Source organism: Mytilus edulis, chromosome 4, assembly GCF_963676685.1.
Source record: "Mytilus edulis chromosome 4, xbMytEdul2.2, whole genome shotgun sequence".
NCBI classification, from domain to species: domain Eukaryota; kingdom Metazoa; phylum Mollusca; class Bivalvia; order Mytilida; family Mytilidae; genus Mytilus; species Mytilus edulis.
In genome coordinates, this window is record NC_092347.1 from 65,906,986 (window position 1) to 65,930,731 (window position 23,746).

Genomic DNA, 23,746 nt, shown 5'->3' on the forward strand with positions numbered 1-23,746 from the left:
AAAAAGTGAAAAGGTATTTTCCGCTGTAAAGGGCTTCTAATCTGCAAGATAATAGCTTTATCGGTACCAAATGATTAAATGATTTCTGAAGAGAATATTTTTGAAATTGTTGATCGACATACGTCATTAATAATAACAGTAGTGAACATCATAGTGGTTCCAAAACCCAATCAAAACTGTTGGTGAAACCATGTGCTTCGGACGGATTTGCAATTCCTGTTTTTAGACCAGTCAGAAATCAGTATACAAATGCTTTTATAGAAATAAAAGCGGCGTTCAAATCAGTTCAAAATTAGGAAATATCCATGGTTACATGCTGTTAAATAAATGATTACTATAAGAAATCCCTAGATACCTAAATTTTATGTTTGTGAAATAGTTTTCAGATCAAGGTTTTATTACAATTGCACTTAGAAACACCCCCATTCATTTAGTAATTGTGTTGATGAATACGGTCAGATTCAATCTAATTGTCTACACTAACATTTGCTAAACTAAGTAACGTAAACTCCAATTTAATTGTTGTCTGAGCGATGTTTGTCCTTAATTGTATTGGAAAACCTTTTACACGCCAATTGTTTCAATGATAGGTCTTGAAAAACGACAGCTTATCGCTAATTAAAGGAGGGTCTAAACGATGGTTACAAATAACATTCTGTTATACATTTATTATGTTCACCTTGACGATACCAATTTTACTGTATTGTCATTTTCATACCCAGCTACTACTTGCATTCGTCGTGTTGCCAATGAAAGCAAATTTTCGGTGATAAGTCGAATTTATTGATGTCAAAATCGAAGAAAACTAGACGATATAACTACAGATAAAATGCATGGTCCTATGTGGCACAGATGGGAGTTCATAACGACTTTACTAGCTGTGAACTTCCATCGTGGGACAGATATTACGTACTAATCAACCCAAACATGATGTAAATATGATAAAAGATTATTTGGAATTTCATTTGCTATTGGTATTTCAGGCAATTAATGACTTTAACATATATTGTTTTAAAGTTTTGCGTCGGTTTTGAATTACTCACGCCTCTTCTTGTCCTTGTTGCATAATGTATTTCATAGATTGTGTAACGATTGCAGTATCTCTAACAAAACGAAAATAGATTGCTTTTCTCCTTTGTATTTTGAAAAATCAAGATTTTGTTACAAGTCTTCCTTAACCAAATATATTTTAATCAGGTTTGGTGTAAATAAATAATGTGAAAATGGCCTTGGTATAAATAAGTGATAGAGAGTATTAGAGCTGGCCTGATTATATAAAAGTAATAAAGAATATTACTTAAACTGTCCTTAGTATAAACCAGAGGTATAGTGGTACATGCAGTTTAAATAAACAGAATGAACAGGTGTCCAGGTGCATCACTTATTCTTCTCTAAATTCGAATGACGGTTTAAAAGAGCTGATTATGTATGCCAGGTTGCATTATCAAACTGCAGGGATTTGAAAGTTAGTGGGCGAAAACTGGTTTTGCAGGAGTGAAGGAAGCAACGACGAACGTATGGATGAATACGACAAGTACTGAAGGCTTGTCGCTTATAAATACAGAACTGGCATTTTCTTACATAAAGAAAAAGAGGAATAAACCAAATTGCTTGTGTAACGATTGCAGTATCTCTAACATAGCACGGACAGATTGCTATCTTCTCCCTTTGTATTTTGAAAAATCAAGAATATGTTGCAAGACTTCCTCAACCAAATACATTTTAATCAGCGTTGGTGTAAATCAATAATATAGAACTGGTCTTGATATAAATAAGTGATATAGAGTATTAGAGCTGGCCTTGTTATATATAAGTAATACAGAATATAACTAAAACTGTCCTTGTCTTGCTATAAACCACAGTTACCAAGATCCAATGATTTTATACAATTGTAAAACGTATTTAGTACCTTCCAAGTTCTATAATATTTCTTGCATGGTACATATGATAACCATAAATCTGTCACTAATTTTCATTATTCTTTTTTTTTTCATGTGGAAATTTCATGAGATTATTGTCTCATTTCCTATGCTCTTGTAAATTGATGAGTGATAATCAATGCATATGGCTAAGAGTAATTTTATATCGTATGTGTCGTTTTAAATTCAATTTTAGAAATTAGTTTCAAATACATATTTTTATTGATGGCAATATACTACTTTATCAAGTGCAATCTTTTATAATACTATGAAAAGTATAAAATAGATAAGAAGGATTGCTTCAAATTGAATGAAGTTTCCACATTATCCTGTCAAAGAGTCATTGGTAAATGAGATATGTCTATGTAAGATTGACAGTATCATGGAATATATAACTGGTTTACAACATAAAAACCGAGGTCATTGATTGGTGGAACATAACCTTATTGTTCATTTTCAATGATGTATCATCAAATTAGTTAATAACATTTAGGGTGCTTTTGTTTTCTCAAATTAAATTTGATCGATGCGAAAACTAAATAGAAAAATTTATACATATTTTAAAGACAACATTATTACTTTGATAGTCAAATCAAGTAAATCTGTCGGCTGACGCTTTTTAATCGTCTTCAATCGTGCCATATATGCGTCTGTAAATCGATGCCTCAAAAATGGTTAAGCTGGTTCTTCTATTTCTATTTCTATTTATTTCCTTTCTTTCGTGATGCGACAATCAACGCTTGTCTTGTCAATGACCTTTTTCGTTATTTCATTAAATAGGCACTGAATTTAGATTTAACGGTGTATAATAGTAAGCTGATAATGTCAATGTTCTCAATTTATATCATTGGTGGGTGGAAAATTAACCAAAAAGCTTATTCATGTATTAAACTATTTCTTGGCGTCACGATTATACAGACCTATACAGTTGAAATTGTTGATTTGATTTTTTTGGATATAATTTAAGTGCATATTGTTCGAATAAAAAATTTAAACACAGTTCTTAGACCAGGTTTATTTCCTTCAAAAGAGGCGAATTTTATCCAGGGTACATTGAAAATCCTTATATTGTGGGATGTAGGTATGAGATTCTAAAAATCCTGCAAAAGTAGTCTGGAATATTTTCAAATCAGTGTTTATCATGTTATCATTCTAAAATATAAATAAAGGAATTAGATTACCAAATAACATTTAACTAATTGTAGTCTGTCATTCCACCTTATTTATTCTCATTCAATTTCGAATAGCACGTTTTTTTTCCAGACTCATTTTCAATATTCAAGTTATTGGCGTGCAATGTTTTCCCAACGGCAAATACTTTATTTGAAGCCGAAGCAAAATTGACAACGTCATCGGGAAAAAACGAAAGACGACACAAGGAAATGACCTTTTTAATTACTATATAGTTACAGTCTGCGTTTCGTGTTGATGACCTTTGTCGCTGCAAGTCCTTTTTGAATGAGAAATTTTCAAAAAAAAATTCATTGGTTTCATACTCTTTTCTTATGGCCATAGTTATAATCGTTCTCACATCGTTGTTAATACAAGTAATTGAATGCCACTGTCATACAAGTTAGAGGTTTAGCTATCTATTAAACCAGGTTTCTCACAATCTTGTATGACTTTGAACAGCGGCATTCTACCTCAGGCATAGATTACCTTAGCTGGATTTGGCAAAACTTTTAGAAATTTTGGTCCTCAATACTCTTCAACTTCGTACTTTATTTGGCCTTTTAAACTTTTTTGGATTCGAGCGTCACTGATGAGTCTTTTGTAGACGAAACGCGCGTCTGCCCTATATACAAAATTTAGTCCTGGTATCTATGATGAGTTTATTTATATACTACTGTTGTATTTATTAATCCCCCATTTCCTACATAAGAAAATGTCTGTACCAAATCAGGAACATGAGAGTTGTTTTACATTCGAGTGATGTTTTTGGGCATTTGATTTTGCCATTTGATAACGGACTTCTCGTTTTGAATGTCTGGTATTTTTGTTACTTACCTTTTTTCTGGACAATTGAGCAACATAGACTTTACGATACATTTTGTTGGCATACGCTTTCATGCAATCGCCAATGTTAACGTACATTTGATAGTTGATATGGAATTTAACAGTTTAAATGCGAGGCAATGTATATCCTTGCTGCGAGTTGTATCTGGTTTAGCACTGAAGACTTACAATAAGCTAATTTCAATTAATGTAAACCTAAACGGACTATGGTTTATATCAACTAAAAAACTTTATAATCTTTTGATCTCGTGGAAGCAACACAAGTTAAGTGCTGGAAAAAAATGTTTTATATTGCTTCGATTCGACCCCTTGATCAGTATTTAGTTATGAAATTGACCTTTGATGTTTAATCAGGTTATACAATTATCCTGAGTTGTCAATATAATGGAATTTGATGCGACTGTCATACAAGTGAGAAGTTTAGGTAGCTTTAAAACCAGTTTTAATCCACCATTTTCTACATTAGAAATGCCTGTTCCAAGGCAGGCCGGAATATGAGGTTGTTATCAGTATTTTTGTGCTTTAAATTTAATTTGACACTTATCAATAAGAATAACATACCTGACAAAGTACCTAAATTTCTATTATAATTTATTATTTTATCATGTAACTAATAAACCTATTAACACATGACAGCCAGTTAATAATGGCCTTTTGCATTTAAGTTGTTATAATTCACATAAACCATTGTTGATCCCACGAACGGGAAAATAGATGGGTTACAAAACGCTTTAGTGAATAGAAAAAAACCGAAGGTATGCAAATTTTGCGAATTCTCCTTCCCGCCAAAATAAGTGAAAATAAACACCCTGCGGAAACAACCCGCTATACGGTATTTGTATAAGGGTTTCAAAAATTGTGTTTTAGATTACGTTGAAATAAATATCTTATTCGCGTAATTATCTTCTTTTGCCTTTTGCTGTCTATTTGTTGTTTTGGTTGTTTTTGTTTTGTTATTTATTTTGTAATGTATTGTCATATTCAAGGGTGGGATGAGGGGATTTTTTAAAAATTTTATTATTCTTTTAACAGAGCAGCCTACAAATGGTATATTAAATCTATATTCCCAGCTTAGTAATATCCATGAATGTAATGATGCACAAAATATACGAATAAGTCTGAACTACGTCATTGAAAAGTACAGATGATTTAGTAAAATGAAAACTTTCAATCTCATTGTCCATGTTTTCATTAGTTTTCCGAGTGTCATAAAACAGAACAGTTTTAATGATTTTTGATTGAGATTCCATGCAAACACTTTTTTAAAGACTTGATTGAAAGACTTAAATTTATCGTGAAATTGTGCTCCGAACCGGAAAAAAATGTTTGCTGCTGGGAAAACATTGCACGCCAATAACTTTAATTTTGAAAATGAGTCTGGAAAAGTGACGTGCCATTCGAAATTGGATGAGGATAAATAAGGGGAAATGATATACCACAATATGTAAAATGTAATTTGGGATAACTTATGCCATGATTCATATTTTTTAAATGATATTATGATAAAGATTGGTTTGAAAACATTCTACAATATTTCCAGTGTACAATTTTTAACATCTCAAAACTGAATTCGACAATATAAGATTGAGGCCTGGGGATTGTATGAGTTCATGTTAGCAGGTTCAATACGTTCATCTTGATTTTGGTATCTTCGAGCATATTTGATGCGGTGTATTTTAATACTGTTTTGCTTGTATTTGCGTACTAAAAGAGTCAATTAAATGGGTTCTATGCAACTTTGTGTTATGCAACTGACTGAAATTAACAGTGGTAGGGTTGAAATGTACTAAAAAAGGACACACATCCTTGTCAATTGTTTTTTGTCTTTATATTTCGAATGGTGATTCTGTTATGTTTTGGTCTTGTTAAATCTTACAGGAATTGTATGAATTACTTGATAAGGTCTAATATATTCGTAATGGAAAGTGGTTTTTATTAATATTTTTATTAATAATCATTCCAGGAATAGTACATTAATAGTGTAAGTACGGTTGATACAATTTTACAAAACAAGAATATATTCACACGTACCTTAAACGATGACATAAATACTACTAATATTTAGGTGTTAATAAATAAATTATTTCATTACAACGCATCTGTATATACTAGTGCATTGTTTTAACAAATGATACCATCAGCATAATTTTACAACAACAATTAGTATGATGATATACACAGAGTCAAATATTTCGAGTATAAGGGTAGAGGGATTTCTTTTTATTCCTAACATTGTTTAATCGCATTGAAAAAACTTTCAACACCTTGAATAAGTAAAAGTAAGTTAATATGAGTTGAAATATGAAAAATGAAAAAAAATTATTTTCAAATAAAATATAGGCACACAAATAAAGAAAAAAGGGGAGGAACCACGCCACAAACGTCTGTGGTTGGGTTTGGTTACAGATTTTTGATTATCATCGTTTTACTTTACAACATTTTCTAGACTATCTGCGATAAACAATAGTCTGTGTTGAACGCTCACAAACAGGTCTAACGCCACAACAATTATATAAAGAATCGTTTTTCATGTGTACACAACCTTTTTAGGGTTAACATTACATTGACCTCACTCTAGTATTCCATGGACCTTAATTAAGTTATTAATGAGATATTTTGTGCGACTCCTAAATGAAAGTCTTTCGATACATACATTTATAGTCAATAAATCAGAGTGTTTATATTCATTAAATTTTTCTAAATTTCGACGTATGATAAAAACAAAATAAGGACAAACAGCTTAACCTTTTAAAATGCAGACTTTTGCAAAACATCTGCAAAGACGAATTATCAAGTGACAATGCTTTCGTAATTTAACTCGGTATCAACCTTCTATTTGCTATTTGAAGCAGAAACAAACCATTTTAACTGTAAAATTAGCTATTTTATCATTACATTGATACTAAAGAGCAATTGTTTTGTTGAGAAAGCGATAAGAGACCCTATTAACATAACTTTATATTCCCAGTTGATTTCAAAGCAGACATTTAACATTGATTGTAGACAAAATTGACTTCAACGTTGAAATCCATATTTATTTCTACCATTTAGTGTAGAAAATCAGATAATTTGAAATTATATAGATTGGGCACATCGTAGAATGATGTAACAAATATGCCCAACAGTCTTTAAAATATCTATACTTTAATATGCAATTAGTCATTTTACTATGCAAATAAGGGTGGACAGCTAAGTTATAATGAGTGAACGATAATTGTCAAATGATTATTTATCACAGTTCATTGTTTAGTACTTTTTTCTGTGTAAAAGCAAATGTCATTTATGGGAAAAGACAGACAAGGACTAGAATTGAAGAAGAGGGGAAAGATATCAAAGAGAATTTAAATTAAAGCTAATAACTCGAAAATAAACTGACAACGTCATTGCATAACATACGTACTTTTCTTTAATAAAAGCCTAATTTTTATATAACATATTAGTCATGTTTGTAAGAGATTACTTTTGGAAACAATTGTGCTCTTCTTGCTGACTTGGTCCTTTTGTCCTTATAGGCAGACTTCAGTTAGGATCTAACACAGAATAATAAAAGAAGCTAGTGTTTCCATTAATTTGGCGGTCACTTTATAGATTCGGTTATCTCAATGGATAATTTGAAGTTTCGTGACATGTATCTCAGGTTTTATGAACTGCATCCTTTTTTTAATTTACCTCGGAGTTCACCATTATCGACATAAGAAAATGCCTGTTCCAAGTAAGGAATATGACAGTTTTTATCCATTCGTTTGATGTGTTTGAGCCTTTGATTTTGCCGTTTGATTAAGGACTTTCCGTTTCGAATTTTCTTGAGTTCAGTTTTTAACATGAAATTAGGGATGTCATAGCTACAACTTAGTCTGTTTCATATCTCGAATTACATCAAGAAATTGGAAACGAGGGTCATTTGCTTACAGAAATTTACGACTAAAAAAATCAGTTATTAACTTTTATATCTATTTTCAACAACAACTTAGCAGTACTTGTAATAGATACTTCCGATCTCAGTTTATAAGATGATAGACTTGTACAAATGTATTTTCCTTTCATCGATTTTTTAAAGAGGCTTAATTGCTGCTTGCATGGAGGCATCTTTCGAACTTTTAACAGTGTCACCCGGAGAAGACTTGGTTTTACATTGAGATATGTAACGGGTTCGATTTTACAACTCAGAAACCAAATACGTCCGCTGGTTGATAACAGTTTTTGAAGCCGATATAGGACATATCAATGTTTACAATAACTTTGATAATAACGCCAGTTAAAGCCATGGGAGCAATATAGGTTCATTAGAACTAGTATCATTAACAGTCTCTTTAAGATTTTGGCGTATTTAAGTCATGGTTTACTTGCGTTGAGGGATTTTACTTAAGCTTCCTATTATAGAACCTTTCATCGAAACGTTTTGATGATCAAATGCTTTGAAGTTTGAAGTTTAATGCTAAGCTATGATAGGAAAGGGATCTCTATCCGTATTCAAAGGATACTACAAAGCTGTGCATATATAACTTTCTAGTAAATTAATCCCAGCTATGTTATTTATGTTACCATCTAATACACTTTTATCCCAGTTTATTTCCCTCACTGTCATCATTGCTTACTCTGAAACCACATTTTCCCTGTTTATCAATCAATATAAATAACACACTAATGACCATTTTTGACAGTGAGGAATCGAACTTGTTAAAACAACGAAGACATTACTTCCAATTTAAATGATACGCAAACATGCATATGACAGTAGTTATTTGTATCATTCAATGAACAGTTATCTAGTGCAGATTGTCAATACTTTTTTTATCATAGATATCGCTTTTACACATCCTGCATATTTTGCTAATTGCGAAAAGCTCCTTAACTTATACCAGCTTAATTTTTCTTTCGTTCTGACATCTGATGTGACGATAAACAACCTCAAACTGTGAACTTGTTCCATACAAATAAACTCATCATAGATACCAGGATCAAAATTTTACATTTACGCCAAACGCGCGTTTCGTCTACAAAAAATCATCAGTTACGCTCAAATCCCAAAGACCAAATACAGCACAAAGTTGAAGAGCATTGAGGACCAAAAATTCCGAAAAAGTTTGTCAAATACAGCTAAGGTAATCTATTCCTGAGGTAGAAAAGCCTTATTTATTCCAAAAAATCAAAGTTTTTAATTAATTAATTTATAATTATTAACATATCAATAATAACTCAAGTCAACACAGATGTGCTGACTACTGGGCTGGTGATACCCTCGGGGAAATAAATCTCTACCAGCAGTGGCATCGACCCAGTCATCATGATTATTCATCCAGATCATGTAAAGGACATTCTTCAACAAGATACGACATGCAATTGAAGTAGAGCTGAACACTATCTTTCTGATAAAACTTAGTTCAATTTGACGACGGATTTTTCATGGATGAACCATGCTATATTAAATAGTGTGAACGGGGCCAAATTATTTCTGTATTAAAATATACAGCCAAGCATTCAAACAAAGTGACTCTGCCTGTTTTTGAAATCGTTTACATGGTTAATCTCAATATTTTATATTTCCAGATCAAACATGAGTCTTATGTAGACGAGAAGAAAACGCGCGCCTGGTATCTATCATGAGTTTTTTTTATCAAATCATTCTTTAAAACAAAAGTCGAGAACTATATAACGAACGTTATGGACAAGGAAATCAACCAATCCATGAGTGAATGTTACATATGTAAAAGGATGTGATACGGTGAGTGGAATGTATAATAATAAATGTATCTGAAAATAAACATCACTTCATAAGGTCTTCAGCTTGGGAATGACGTCATGATGCGAACGACGATCTGATATTAACAAAAGTCAACAACAACTACTGTATGACTAAGTTTCTGACGTTGGACCTACACATGACTTAGTTATTCACATGACTAACTTTCATGACTACATGGACATGCAGACGACTACGTTTATGATTATGGAGATGCATATGACTACGCACATGCCTATGTTTCTGACTGGACATGCACATGACTAAGTTACAATTATACAGTTTGCGTTTTCTATCATATTTTTGAAGAGAGTTGCTGATAACATAGCGCTATCTAATCAAGAGTTTTATAATTAATTATTTTTAATTTGGAATTATTTTTTTTTAATTTTACGATTCGAATCCAAACTGTAATAATAACATGCCCCCTCTTTTTAACCCCCTCCCTTTTTCTAGATTATTGAAGGTACCCGTAACATAGTAATAAACCTTGTAAACAGATTTTTTAAACACTTTAAACATGAGAAAAAATTCCTTGGCTTTATTTTAACAATATCTTTTGACTATAGGTTGTTTTTAAATTTTAACTTAAATCAAATCTATGACATTCTTGAAAATTTAGAATTATTGATCATACAGGTACGAGGGTTGTCCGTAAAGTTTGATATATATGCGATTTCGAAAAAATATTCATAATTTGAATTTACAGGTCCTTCTTTTTTTTTAGTTTTCTTCCGACATTGGCCGATTATTACTACACAGAAATTTCATGTTATTAGGAAGAAAACGGTTTATATAAACGATCGCCGTTTGTGTCATGTTGAACATCCAAGTAAATAATTGATTTGATTATAAAACGCTATGATAACTACGTATTGAAAAAAAACACATATTTGTGAATAAAGAAATGTAATAAATCTCTAATGGACAGCCAGTAAAACTCAATTGGACAACCAGTAGACAAGATAAGTTCCATAACGCAAGCTACATGTAATTGCTTACGATATGTTGATGATACGGTCAATTGAAATTTAAAGCAACACGGAAAAAACACTCCTCTGCCGACAAGATGGTTATCAAAGACTTTTAGAAGCAAGCCAAACATAGAAAAAGTATCTAATAATCAAACAGGGACGAAAGATACCAGAGGGAAAGTCAAACTCTTAGATAGAAAATAAACCGACAACGTCATAGCTAAAAATAAAAAGATAAATAATAGTACAGAATTTTTCCCTTTTGGGTATTTACCAATATTTATCAAGTTTGCATTTACTTTTTTATCTTTAGAGAAGATATTTAAAACAAAACACAAATAAAGTACCGTTGATCAACCATTTGATATAATGATAAAGCAATTGTTCATACGTTAGGTCCAAAAGATACAAAGAACAGAAAGTTGACATAAACAGATGGCCTATACTTGTGAACATTTTATGATCTTGTACTGTTAATTTCGGCTTACCCTTTAAAAATGCGTTCCTTGGCTGTTTGTTCGTATAAAACTAAATTAATAGTTATGAACTTTACTAAGAAATATTCAATATAAGTAGAATCGACATGTACATTTATCTTTTAAAGTTATAATATTTATATTGGCAACTAAACATTTGCAGGTTATCCGTCTTCTCTCAGATGCTGAAGACTTGTTTAGGTTTTCGCTGCTGGAAATCAAATAAACGACATATATATGAAATAAAGCTGGGACTAATTCAGAAGTATTCCTCTGTTTAAACTTGAACTTTATTCACTGGATGTTTCTAGATCTTAAAGAAACATTTATAAAAGTTGAAGGATGAACAAACTCATTAGTGCATTAAATGGGAACTGCAAATAAAAACATAATCAGTAAAATACTGAAAAAGGAAACTAAAGATTTAAATTCCATAATTTTGCTTTTGACATTATAGCCTTATCATTAAAAAAGCGTCTGTCAAAATTAGTTAAAATTTTAAGAGGATTTGACTGAGTAACTGAAATCTGATAAAATTAAAAGAAAAACAAGTCTATCAAGCAATAAAATACGGAGAAACCTTTCAAGACTTAACTTCTACATTTGTTTTTCTCAATCCGTAAAATGGCTTATGTCAAAGTTTCATCCAAATCTGTGAAGATTTGACAAAGTTATTGATATCTCAATTATTAAAACTTTAACCCAGACTGTATCTAAATGTTAACTGATAAAACACTTTCTCCTTTTTTAAGAAACAAAACAGGAAAAATTAACAAGATGTTTTCAAACTTTTGCTTTTGATCTCTTGATACGAAATATGCTTCTTGACTTGTTGGTCGTTAACAGGTTTTTGCATAAATTTTATAGAATTCCATGAATTTTCGAAAAAAATATATTGATGTATAAATAAAACTTTTATCAATATCTGACTTAAATGTTGAAACCAATGGAATGTAGGATCGCTACTTGTCGCGTTCACAACAAAATGACACAGTCTAAAAAAAAACAATATATGCAATATTTCGCATTTCTAATGTCGGTGGTTGATAATCAATCTTTCAAACATACATGTATCTTCAAATTATTATTAAAATAAAATAACATGATTTTGTTATACTAATATTTTTTTAGTGAAAAAAGTTCTTTAGGGCACTTACACTCGTATGCCATGTGTATCATGTTTATAGTATAAGCATTCATGACTATAACTCAAGGGAAGTAGTAGACTCAAATTATTTACAACCACTTCAAGTTTTCTCTTATGGATAGCTGTCGCATTGGTAATCATACCACATCATCTTAATTTTGTATTAAAAATAAACATACGACCATCATAATTGGAATAACCAACAAGACTTTAAAACTGGTTTTTACTGTGCGTATCGTGTGTGTTTGTTTATTCACATTGGTTAGAGATATAGGGGTTGTTTAGATTTTTCTGTTGTGTCGTAGTTCTCCTCTTATATTTGATGTGTTTCCCTCAGTTTTAGTTTGTAACCCGGATTTATTTTTTCTCAATCGATTTATGAATTTCGAACAGCGGTATACTACTATTGCCTTTATTTATATTAAACCTCGCGGCATGTATGCACATGTTCCAAATCAAAAGTAGTTGGCCTGTTAGTCTTGTGTGTGTGGTTTTTTTTTTATTTAAGTCAATTTATATGTTTCGGAGTTTAGTGTGGCGTACTTTTCGCTGAAAAAGTAAACATCTGTATTTAGGGGCAAGCTAAAGCCCTTCTCCAAAAATGGGATTTTCTCGGATTTTTTTTTAAAACTATTTAAAAAAATGTGTTATTCACATACTGAATCTGAAAGTAGAATCTCAACACAAAACTTCGACATAAATTATCTAGTGAGATGAAAGATGTTTAAATCAATTATAATACGCCATAAAACTAAAATTGGCATAGGAAGATAGCTCGTAAAATATTTATCAAATGTCAATCATATTCATGCATGTATATCATATTTAATGAAAACATACGAATCAATCAAATGATTCGTATTTCAGCCCGCATTATAAATGTTATATAAGTTGAATACATACTGTCAGTATATGCATATAAAGCATTTACAATTGATTAATACAATGAATATTCGTCATATGCGCATACTATTGCACATACTAAACAGTGCGAGCACGTAAGCTTATGCGCGAGTATGTATAAAATTTTCACTTTTTCATATACTTCCCATACAAAATTGTTTTCAACTACAATAAATAGTTATCAAAGGTACCAGGATTATAATTTAATACGCCACACGCGCGTTTTGTCTGCACAAGATTCATCAGTGACGCTTAGATCTTAATAGTTAGAAAGCCAAACAAGTAAAAAGTTGAAGAGTATTGAGGACCCAAAATTCCAGAAATGTTGTGCCAAATACGGCTCAAAACAAGACGCTTAATATTTCTAATAAAGTAGGCAGAAGGAATTTGAAAAAATCAATTGATGTCGTTGAGGCTAAGAAATATCATATTTCAATCGCAATACATTACAATGATTTTTAAATGTTTATTATCATTATTATCTGTTTCAAATCATGATCATACTATATATACTGTGCTTTCTAACTTTTAATTCTTTAAAAATCAGTTGTTCAAAGGAGGAAAGAGTTGGAACCGGACATGCGCTTCATACCTTTATTTTCCTTCAAACTTTTAAAAGTGTTTAATTTCTTATTTTCAATTTGGAATTTATTTTTGACTCCAATTTCTTTAAATTTCACGATTCCGTAAGTACAAAATAAAAATATTAAAAAACAAATTTTGAGCAATTCAAACCTTCAGTTTTTTTGTTTTTTTTTTTTTTTTGTTTATCTTTTTACATCTATCTTTTATTAATATTTCTTTTCTTCGGTAATAAAAGATAAGTGATATAAATTAACTGTCTCACCTCAATCAACTTTTCTGTCTATTGTTTTCCAGTTAAATCCTTTGTAACGATGTTTAATTTTTTTCGGTACCTTAATTACTTTCCGTCTTATCGCATTCTGGTTCTTTAAATCAATACGACAATCTTTTCTTATTCCATCGCACAATATGCTCCAACCCTCTTGAGGTCGTTGTATTGAGGAAATGTTGCGTGCGCTTCAAATTAACGAGAGATAATTTGAAATTAATCAGTAATAAATACAACAATTGATACCTGTTAAATCAGATGTAACAACTTGAAGCTGATCAGTTAGAATAGGCTTGTTAGTCGTAAAATATAGGTTTCTGCTCAGAGTTGTTAACGCCATCTACTTATTTAACCATAAGAAATTACAAATTCTTGAATATATGGCATTGTAAATATAATTTTTTTTTAAAGTTATATTTTGATGTATTTGATTCGTCAATGTTGCATATTTAATGGTTCACTGACGCAGAACACTGGCAATGTCATCATCATTGTTATTACTTCTATTGTTAAAGCGGAACCGTTTCAGACTGGAACATACAAAATTGATTATAGAATGGCAACATATTGCAATTTGTAACACCCACGAACAAAGAAAAATCTTTATATAACGTTTTATTATTTATGTATACTTTTTCTTGATTTGTTACGATTTCGAAAGTAGACAGATTAGTATTTAAATACATTCTATGTGTTCTTTGTTTCTTTTTATCTAGTAAGGAGTATTTCTAATCAATGTATCGTTCTACTAAGCAAAATAAACAGACGTTGACGCAATTTCTCACTGTTCATTATAATATTCCTTGAATGGGTTTGGCTAGTATATTTAGGTCTTTTTATGTCATATAGATCTTTAACTGTTTCGGTTTTTATACATTCTCGTCTAAAACTGTTCAACTTTGAGATTTCCTGACGAAGGTAAATCCAGAAAAGCGCTTATGACGAGTGCAATCTATCAAGTGTTGTTTTTATTTTGAGGAATATTTTGAGCAAACAAATGTTGATGCGCTCACTAACAAAAATAACTAAAATACACAGCTCCAAAGAAAATTCAAAACGGAAAGGTCCTCATCAAATGGCGAAATCCAAAGCAGAAACACACCAAACGAATGGAAAACAACTATCATATTCTGGACTCGAAACAGTTTTTTTCTTATGTAAAAAATTAAAGATAAAGCCTAGTTTTTTAGCTAGCTTAACCTCTCATTTGTATGACAGTCGCATACAATTCCATTTCTATCGACAATGTGTGAAAAGAACAAACGATATAATAGGTAAAAATGTCAAAACAGGAGTACAGCTGTCAACATTGTGTTAAAAAACTTAATTAAACACAAACAAATATTTAACAAAGAAGCACAAAAAGGCATATTGACTAAGTACATAAAAAAAATGCCAAGAATACAAATTTTACCATAGCACAAAAACACAATGGTGAGATGTATATATATCAAACAACGCCAAACGCAGCATGCATAGATCTGATTCCCCTGTCTGGGTTACTTTTTTGCTTTATTATTTATCTACTCTTCAACGTTTGGCTTATATTTTTGATTGCCAAATATTTTTATCTTGAACATCAATAAAGAGACATTTATTGTCAAAATTCGTATCTGATGCAGTAAAATGTGAACTTTAAATATTATTCGGACGCACGAAAAAGTAATTACTATATATCTTATAATATAGTCATGCCCACAATGCCTAATTAACTGATTCAAGCACCACAGAAGAGCAGAAAAAAATATACATAGGCAACTTTATATTGCTGAGGGCACAGTTTCAAGTTTTCATACGTCTACTTTAATTTGACTGAAGTAATTTGTATTTAATATGGCCTAGTTTATATCAAACCTTGCGGTCGTTGTTTAATCAAAAGCAAAACTTCTAATCGGCATGATGAAATTTGATTGACAAATCATTCAATTTATCCCTTTCAAGTACTTCAAATTAAATTAACTGCGTCTAAAGAATGTCACGGAAACCTACGCTGATTATGTATAAACCTTTATACGGATTAACTCAGTTGTTCTCTTCACTCTAATTTCTTTTTTAAAAATTCTAGGATTTTTTTATAATCTTAATGACTTTATTTATCCAACACAACTGTAAATTCATCAATTCATTTCAAGAAAACTGCATATTTTAAGTATTGAAAGATTAATTTTCCAATTCTTCACTCCTTTAACAAGACGGTGAGTGGGATCATTTTTCCATCCTTTGATTTCTAACCAATTGTTACCTCAATTGACTCAAGCTCTCGAGTGTTTTTTGTGTTTTGTAAAATCCTATAGCAACCAACTTTACACAGAGACTTAAAAGCAAGTTGGTAAATATTCTAATTATCAAAATGTTTGACTCCTATCAAAATATACATAAATGTATACTCAAAGAAATTGAAAACTTAACAAAAAGTATAATAAAACATGATTATTGTCTATCATAACCCACCTCGACCGCACCATCACATTTCCATTTTCATTTGACCACGAAATCTGTATCAAAACCCTTTTTAATATGGTTTTGCTATGGCCCCTTATTATCGCAGACGATCATATAATGCGGAAAATCTATAAAATATAACAAGCATCAAGTCTATATACATTGTACAACGTTCAGTGTGCTTCAAAACTATAAAATCTCTACTGCGTGATTATGTTCATGTCATATTTCATGATAAGGTGATGTAAGTATAAAACTTGTGCATTAAAGCAACTATATATATATCCGAATTTTAACGAGGTACAAGTTCGACACAAATTGATTTTTTAAAGAAACTGGTAGGAATTTAATGAAAATTCAAACATAGTGCTGAACCTTCTGATCAAATGTACCTATAAGATAGAAACGAAAACAAAAACTATAAAATTGAAACTCAATATATTCGAGACGTTATTATTAAAAACATAGTTGCGGAATGGTAAGTACATTTTGGACATAATTTAAGTAGGAAAATAGAATTGAGCAATTTGAAGAAGAAAAAAATACATTTGACAGTACAATAAAATACTTCCAATGGAAATGCATTCGAAATATTACATATAAGGGAAGTGAACATTAAAAAAAATGGCTACTTTGGAGTGAAAGTTTTGAATTCCCAAAAAATATCAATGGAATATCAAGATCACCTGATTTTTTTAATTAATTATCGTCAGTCTTTAGAAAAAAAGATAATTTTGTGATAAAAAGAAGATTAGTTTTAAAATTTAATCCGGTAACCTTTTAAGATTTAGTCTGGTAATGTTTAACACAAAAAATATTGATCATCATACTTGTATTCAAATTCTGGAAGGCAATACTTGCCGATTTCATTCACCTTGCTTACGATAGCGATAGAAAAACTTTATTTGTTACTTATGATGAATGAATCGATAGTAATCCTTCTTATTCAAACCAGTTATCCATTCGTTGATCTAAACAGCAAACCTGTCTTTCTATTTAATAAACTTCTCTTCCACATGAAATTCCAAATAATGTTAGGATTTGGGTTTTTTAAAATATTTTCAAGAGTTCCCTGCATTTCAATCTCATAAGAGCACATAAGAGCACATAGGTAATATTCAATTTCGTACCATGAAATTATGATCATCAGGTCCGAGTACACAGTTATCGTCCTTTGATTTTAGTCCTTAGTGTGGACAGTGTGTTACTTGCCAATTTTTTTCATACCCCTTCCAAATTTATTTCTCCATGTTTTATTCCTCATATAGCAAGTAGGGGGTGAAATGACACTGTAAAAAAATTTGGGTCATAAATATTAATTTAAAGTAGTGATTAGGTCCAGCTGAAAAAGGTCAAAAATTTGCACTTCGGATGCTGTCAAAAGATTTCAAGACCCCCTTAACATAAAATTGTCCATATTTTGAGTTAGAGCTGATGAAGTTTTCTATAATTTTGATATAATTTGTCCCAAAAGTAGTACAACACACTGTAAAAATATTATTGAGAAAGCGCAGATGTTTTTTTTTTTTTTATTTTCATTTATTGTCTAAAAGAAATGCACTACGAAATAACTGTGTACTCGGACCATCATATGAAAGTTACCTGATTTTCACACGTGGACACAGGTTTTAATTTCATATAATGCTTTGACATGAAAATCACTGTCGATTTGATAAACTTGATTTATTCAGAAGGTTTTCCACATAACCTATAATCCATTTGATTTTTAGCTTTTAATTTTTAGCAATATTTTGTTTTATTGTAATTTAATTGAGATCCCGAAGCTTTTTCATATAAAGTTAGAACATCAAAAGATTTCTTTCATCGGATTTCTCATTTTTATTTAAATTTTGTCTGTCATCATTATCAGCAAACATGCATAATTTAGTTTCAATACTTATTTGATCAGATAAATTTATAATGACAAAACGTTCTACAGTTATCTTTTGAAAAAAAAAAACATTTGCATCGATTTTGTAAATTATAAAACCTACTCTTTTCGCACTGTTTCCATTGCAAAATTATTTCCAGATGAACTTGATTAAGACAAAAAAAATAACGATAGTCTTAATTCGTCATAATTACATGGTTTCTGAATGAGCAGCTGAAAGAAGCAATATTCATTAACTGGAAATAGAAATATATCCAATCTTATCATTTCTCTTATTAATTTCTAAGATCTCTTGTCAATGTAAGCAGTTAAGTCATTCCTAAAATTGAATCATTCATGCAATGCCAATTTGATTATTTAGACATTTGTATAAATATATTTCTTTATTGACCTTCAAGCAGAGTAAAAAAGATTTCGGTCAGCACAAATCTTCAATCGTAATGAAGTTGTGATTGTACACAGTGTTAAGAAAAGACAGATATTTTTTTAATGCAATTTACATAATTATGGTAATAAATTGCATATTTCTAGTCTAGGACTATCCTTAATTATTTTTGTTCAACCAAACCGATCTTCCACAGTTTGTGTTCATAAAAGTCAACTACGTGACTTGACCGTAAACCAATGCAAGAATATAAAAATCTCATCTAAACAGTGTAGTGCTTGTGCATGTGTTTAATAACAAATATATAATAACCAAAAAGAGGTGAAAGATACCAGAGGGACATTCAAACTTATAGATCGAAAACGACATGGATAAAAAAGAAAAAGACAAACAGACAAACAGACCAACAATAGTACAAAAGACACAACAAATAAAGCTAAAGATTAAGCAACCAAAGGTTCGCACGGTGTTATTATTCTGGTGGGATAAATTGCTGTTCAAAGGTAATACTATTCAAATATTTATGCTGAAGGAATGGTTGATGAATTTGATTATATCTAATGGTTATAAAGGGTCAATTTACAATCCGCTATCGTATGATGCCTAGTTTCTTGATATAACTATTACCAGATTTTATAGTAGTAACACTTCGGGTGTCACATGATCAGTATCTTTCAAACCTTCTGGCGCAGTTGAGATCCCCCGTAGATTTTGGTGGGGTTCGTCTTGGTCAGTCTTTAGGTTTCTTTGTTGTGCTTTGTATACTGTTGTTTGTCCTTTGGTCGTTTTACGTTTTTTCCATGGCTTTGTTGTTCGACTTATGAGTTTGAATATCCCTTGTTATTCTTCCATTATAACTTTTGCATACTTTGAACGACAAACTGATTATTTCATATCTCTACCTGTGTGACGTTTACATTCTGACGTCAAACACGCAATTCTACACCATCGTTGATGTTAATCTAGCAATTTTGTTACAGGACTTTAAATATGTCAATCCTTTATGAGTTGATTTTAACATATTAAATAAAATACAAAAATAAGTAAGCAAAAACTTGATATATGCATTTTTGTGTTTCTTTGTTAAATATTTGTTTCTTTTTGTTCTGATTAAGATTGTGACACGGTGATGACTGCTGTGCCCCTATTTAGACAATTGTACCTAATATGTCCGTTTTGTTCACGCATTATTGTCAATATAACGGAATTTGATAAGACTGTCAAACAATTGAGAGGATTAGCACTATAAAACTAGATTCGATCCACCATTTTCTACATAAGAAAATGCCTGGACCAACTCGGGAATATGACAATTGTTGTCCATTCGTTTGATTAGTTTTATCTCATTTGATTAGGGACTTTCCAATTTAAATTTTCCTCGGAGCTCAGTATTTTTGTGATTTAACTTTTTGGTATTTGTCACCTCTGTCTTGTCACTCATATATATTAAGGGAGTTTTATAATCTGCAGCGTTAACGGTTGCAACAGGTTTGAAGAAAGTATGGCGATATATGTAACATACATACGTAAAATACTTTCGTTGTTGTTTCCTTTGTTGTTGTTATCAACTACGAATGTTGATGATAACAGCCGTCGTAGATAGCTCAAAACAGTTTGTATGTTCATCGTCCAGTTGCAGTAGCGCTGGGTTATACATGTTTAGTAAGGCAATAGTAGTTTTCAGATGTTTAAATCTCATAATTCACACATCAAGGTAACAAACACAAACTGAGCCCAGAGGGATACATAGGTTTCAGATATATACACATGTCTTTTTATCGGCAGTCAACAATAGTTTCGAATTTGTTACATTTGACCTTAATGTTACTAAATTATGGCAACAATGATGGTTTCGTCCCTTGTATGTTCTCTGATAGTACAAAAATATCATTGTCTATATTCGAGTTAATATTCTGTTGGGGAAATTATTTTCACTTTCATCGCGACCATTCCTTGTCATGTATGCCTAGTAATACCTTCTATACAGATAAAGCTTGTTGTTTCTACTTTCTGTAGATTCACATTTGAAGCTTCATTAGAAGGGATGCTTTAAAAAATAACTTTCATTTACTTTTTCTCAGGAATATATCATCCCTGGACAATTTTTTAAACATATATGAAAATATACAAAATACGACATTGAAATATAGAGTGTCAAAAGGGATGGGATTATCGCGATTTTTACAATTTCCTGTCAAAAGTGTGTTCTAGATTAACTTCCTTTGATTTAATTTCCGTCCGTTATACGTGCCATCAGGGAATTTGAATCCCTAATTTATTAAATTTATGTTTGTATAGTTATTGACATTTCTTCCCTGTTCCAAACTGTTTTCTCTTCAATTTGGTTTGTTTTATGTTGTATATATCTTAGTTTACATAAAAAATAAGATGTGGTATGATTGCCAATGAGACAACTATCCACAAAAGACCAAAATGACACAGACATTAACAACTATAGGTCACCGTACGGCCTTCAACAATGATCAAAGCCCATACCGCATAGTCAGCTATAAAAGGCCCCGATAAGACAATGTAAAACAATTCAAACGAGAAAACTAACGGCCTTATTTATGTAAAAAAATGAACGAAAAACAAATATGTAACACATAAACAAACGACAACCACTGAATATACAGGCTCCTGACTTGGGACAGGCACATACATAAATAATGTGGCGGGGTTAAACAGGCTGTTGTCTCTGGCAAAATAATCTAAATAATCCTGCATACCTTAAGTTAATGGTATATATGTATATGTGAAGGAGACAAGTTTGTGTGCTCAATTTTACGAATTTTAAGACTACGTATGAAAGTCAAATTAAGTACATATAGATATGATCAATTACATTTTGCTCTCACCTTTATCAGTTTATGCACCAAATATCTTCTTAAAAGATAGTACTGATTTATATATAACAAAAGAAATATTCATTTGACCAAATAGGTCAAGATCTCGGAATTTTCCATCCAGGTAAACTCAAATTTTTCCATCCAGATAGACAAGATACACCCATCAATTAAAGAATCGACTAAGCTCTTCATCAGGATATTTATTTGACTAAAGTTTATTACATAAAAGAATTATGAACAAATTAGATTTTCGAAAATAATTTTCACGGAACACTCATCTATGATTTGAACTTTGATTTTTTAACTAATTCCAATATTAACAGTTTAAAAATAACAGACCATGGTTATTTAAAAAAATAAGAACATTTTCCGTATCAAGTTAGTTAGTCGGATAAAACAACCGTACGATTGACAAGATATCGACACGCAATTACGACTACATCAGGCTACTGTAGTTTTGGTCCTTTGTGGTTTATAGACATATCGTGGTTTCGAATCGGAGAAGATGACAAAATGGCCGAACGCAGAGAATTGATACCCTCAATTTAAAATCGACCGTGATCTCTTATCTAGCAGAATTAATATTTCATATCTATGAATTTGAGCATTTTATACAGAATGGACATAATATCATTTTTTTTTTTTTTTGCGAAGTTTCCCTTTAATCATTAAATGTCCATCAGGGAATTTATATCATAAAAACATGCTTTAAAAAATTGGTTTCTCTTTACTTCCGTAAAACGCATCATTTGATCTTTTATATGATATTTGTTTTGTTTTCTGAATACCCCTTCACTATCGATTCGACTAGCCTAAGATGCATATTATGTGACAATCTGACCGATCGAAAGTGTCAAGGTCACACTGTGTAATTTAAGGCAATTAGAAATACACGCACCAATGGGACAGTGCAATTGTACTTAATACAATTAAAACATGTGTTACGTAACAAAAACAAGGAGATACAATATTCGGAAACAATTGCATAATAGCGGTTTTCATTAAGTAATGATCATTTCAGATATATGAGAAGGTATTAGACAGGTATGTTTAAATTCATATTTAGTAAATTACGGATGGACAATAGTATCATTTTAATATAGATAGCCTATAACCTACTAGAAGATACAATCACCATTACCTGTTACAACTCATGTTACTTCATTTAATTTACTGATGATTGTATATAACATATTAAAAAAATATACATACAAGGTTTTTTTGTTTTAATTTTGATACAATCATAAATTTTCAAAGCTATTGGCAATTTCTTTTTTGATATATTTTGTGCGTCAACAACACAACCTGTTTCGCCTATTCTTTTAAAACCTTTTATTTCAAATTGGAAGGACAATATAAAATTGACTACGATTGACAGATATGTACCCGAACGTCAATATATCTTATCAATGTTCCTGTCCACAGGGTTTATTAAGGGTACCTGAGAAACTTTGCATCACATGAGACTCAAACGACACGACTGGGAGTTTTCCCTTTGTTGCTTGTGACAGTCCTACTAGGCGAGCGCCGATTTGAGAAAAAGCCTCTTGTTAAGGTTTTAATGCACCTATCTAACACACAACTAATTTTGGTATCAATTGAAAGACAAACTCTAGAGCATACGATTTGGGTGGTCGTCAAAGTTCCTTATGGTCACGTTTCTTGCAAATATTACGAGAACACAGAAATACTTGAGTCGAAATACTTTGGATTATACGATCACATATAACAATGAAAATATCGCCATTGATGTAAATATATTATTCATTTTTATCTAAGATAGCTTTGACTACATTCTAAAAAGACATCGAATCCAAAAAAAAGAAGATTTTATGAAAAGTTAGTTAATTCAGAGGCATCTGTCAGACCAGCCCTAAAATGTGAAAAAATACCATATTTTTTAAGATTGTCAGTGTCAATGACTTCTTAAAACTTTCATATGTTTTGTTTTTATAAATTCCGTATACCTTGGAAAGATTGCGACACACATCGAAGCTCAATGATGGATAATATATGTTTGACGACTTCTCTAAAATCTGCATTATTAAACGGTATTCCGGATCTACAGACACGAGTGTTTATCCCAGACGCTCAAAATTTATATAAATCGAGTATCTAATATGCACTGGTAACATTTGAGTTGCCAAAACA

At 31.1% G+C, this 23,746-nt stretch overlaps 2 protein-coding genes across 3 annotated transcripts in view; one reads left to right on the top strand and one right to left on the bottom strand.

The window, feature by feature from the left end:
- The window catches only part of LOC139520252 (G-protein coupled receptor 83-like), a 90,113-nt gene extending 75,726 nt beyond the window's left edge, over nucleotides 1-14,387 (bottom strand). Inside the window, exon 1 of one of the 2 annotated variants that reach the window (XM_071312742.1) lies at nucleotides 14,275-14,387. The gene's annotated coding sequence lies outside the window, so the exon portion shown is untranslated. Of the gene's footprint in view, nucleotides 1-14,022 lie in introns of both variants that reach the window. The other variant, XM_071312740.1, reaches the window with a different exon arrangement.
- LOC139520256 (myosin regulatory light chain A, smooth adductor muscle-like) overlaps nucleotides 1-23,746 on the top strand; it is a 396,856-nt gene that overhangs the window by 332,071 nt on the left and 41,039 nt on the right. The gene's annotated exons all lie outside the window — the stretch shown is intronic.